The sequence below is a fragment of the Terrapene carolina genome, unplaced genomic scaffold (genome assembly GCF_002925995.2).
Source record: "Terrapene carolina triunguis isolate 2854851 unplaced genomic scaffold, T_m_triunguis-2.0 Scaffold111, whole genome shotgun sequence".
NCBI lineage: Eukaryota > Metazoa > Chordata > Testudines > Emydidae > Terrapene > Terrapene triunguis.
Genome location: NW_020664462.1, coordinates 5,737,668 through 5,740,172, shown reverse-complemented (window position 1 = coordinate 5,740,172; position 2,505 = coordinate 5,737,668).

Here is a 2,505-nt window from a genome sequence, read left to right as displayed (position 1 = left end):
CAGCACCTAGCACAATGGGGTTCTGATCTGTGACTGGGGCTCTGAGTCGAAACGATAATACAAATAATAAACAGTAATAAATAATCTACCTCACCGTAGGATACAAAACCTTAGCTATAACCTCAGCAGCCTTAGGAAGTATTCAGCATACATGCACACATTAAGCAGGAGGTGTTATTTGTTTCTGGAGGGAGAAATATGAGATTGTAATTAAGGTTGTATGTTGTACTGTGAGGGAGGCTAACAGGTTGTGTGTAGCATGTTCTCTTATCCGTTGGAGACAGAAGGAAATTCCATATAATGATGTGGACTGAACTATTTCAGGCTCAAATAGCACTATAAAAAACTTAGCTGTAATGTTTACTCTTGAAATGGTTGAGTCCTGAGGTGCAGATCGGGGTGCCCAATCTGCGGCCCACCAGAGCATTTCATAAGGGCCACGGCCTGCTTCAACATAATATACTACCGGCCGATTCATTACCGTTTTGTCGTCCTGTTGATATCATTTCAGTTTACACAAGTGTGTAAATAGACAATACTGTACATAGAAACAACTTATCTAAATACATACAAAACAAGCTGAACTTAAAATATAAATCAATACCGATGACTTTAAATCTTATTAAAATATGTAGAATCTGTTTGGCCCACACAAGGTTGCACTTAGGTTTATGTGGCCTTCCTGTGTAATAAGGTTGGGCACCACTGGTGTAGATGGACTGGAAATGGCCAAACATTCAGAGATGTTGCAACTTCTCTTTTCCCCCACAAGTCCTATACAGAATGATATGTCCTGTATCAAGGGATGCAATGGCAAGTTTCTTCTCACAGCCTCACTGACGAGAGTGTTGCTATAAATATCTTCTGGTCCCTTTGCAATCGAGATAACATTCAACCCAAATGCCAGTTCATCTGCGTGAGCTGGGGCTGCTGCCGATGTCCAGCCACTGGAGGATTTTTCTTCCCTTTTTTCTGAGAAGCCAGTCTCGTGTGGTTTATCAGCTGGCAGGTACCCAAACCGCAGCCCCTGGCAAACAGCTATAGCAACTTCTCTGCCAAACTGATCAATATCACCGTACTATTCTTTCCTACAGCAAACAGTTTCACAATCGGAACACAATGCTGCCCCCCCAGTAGATGACGACTTGTATGCTGCATTTACGTGGGGCAAGTCTGAAACCTCCTGCTCCTTTCGGTACAGAGCATCCACCCAGGCAACAGCTAAAAGCTTCGTTGCTCGCTATGCCTCATCTAACAGCACTGAATGTACTGTCTGACAAAAGGCACCAAGGACTCCTGTAAATCAAGTGAGAGCAAACTAATGCAAAACATGGTTCCCCTGGAACAATACATGAGATAAAAAACAAGAGGCCTGATTCTCAAACTAAGGCCTTGTTATGCCTGTCTGGCAGTGTGAAGGGGCCTTAAAGGGGAGGGTAACAGCCCCCCTGAAAATACCCCGTGTAGGGAACCTCTCCAGCTGGCACAGAGCTAGGACAAGGGCTCCATTCTGTCTTTGCTTCCAGTCCCTGGCATATAGGCGATGGGCCCAGGAGTGTATCAGGGGCATAGCTAGACAGCACTGCACTACGGCTATTCTCTGCTTCTCAGGCCCCTAAATTACAGCTTCATCCACAGCATAAGCGAGAGCAGACCCAGGGCTGCTGTAATTTCTGTTCTCCCCACTGCCCTGAGCCCAGGGACAGGAGACCTGAGAACTGGGGCTGAGGTTTCGAAATACTTGTAACTATAATCATTTAGGCCCAGATCCTCCAAGGTATTGGTACCTTGGAGGATCTGGGCCTGAGGCTGGAAAGCAGAAGAATTTATGGAATTTGATTAAAGTATTGAAGATTATGAAAGGGAAAGTGAAAATTGACCAACCCCTTTTTCTCATACTGTACCCCAGTACACGAGGGGTCACTCAGAATCAAAGGGTGTTAACATGAAAATACCTCTGTGACGCATTCTATATGATTTTACGAAAATATGCTAATGAGTGTGAATATAAATATGCTTCATGCAAAAGGTCTCTTGTAAGGTATCATTACAAAGCTTATATTTTACTATAATTTACGGTCATCCTATTTGTATAAATGTACCACTCTTGTATCTGAAGCCAGAAATAGGAAATATAACTCTGAGGGCCTATTGTAATTATGCAAAGTGTGGGCCATTAATGTTGGTTTGGAATCTTGATGACTCCCATCAACCAGGACAATTGACTGCAGATGGCTCTGTTTTACAGTACTTGCAAGTCTTCCTGTATACGTGTGTGCTGGCACGTGGGTAATGAAGTCTTACAGTGACATGTGATCATGTTACCTGAACTGGAATCCATCTTTAACCTGGTGCCTTTCCATTGAGAAGAAGGGGGTGGGAACCCAGAGAGGGAGAAAGGATTCCTGCCTTATGCAAAAGACATATAAATGGGTGGAACAGAACAAAAAGAAGCAGGCATCATGAGAAATCCCCTAACTACCACCTGAGCTGGAACAAGGGCTG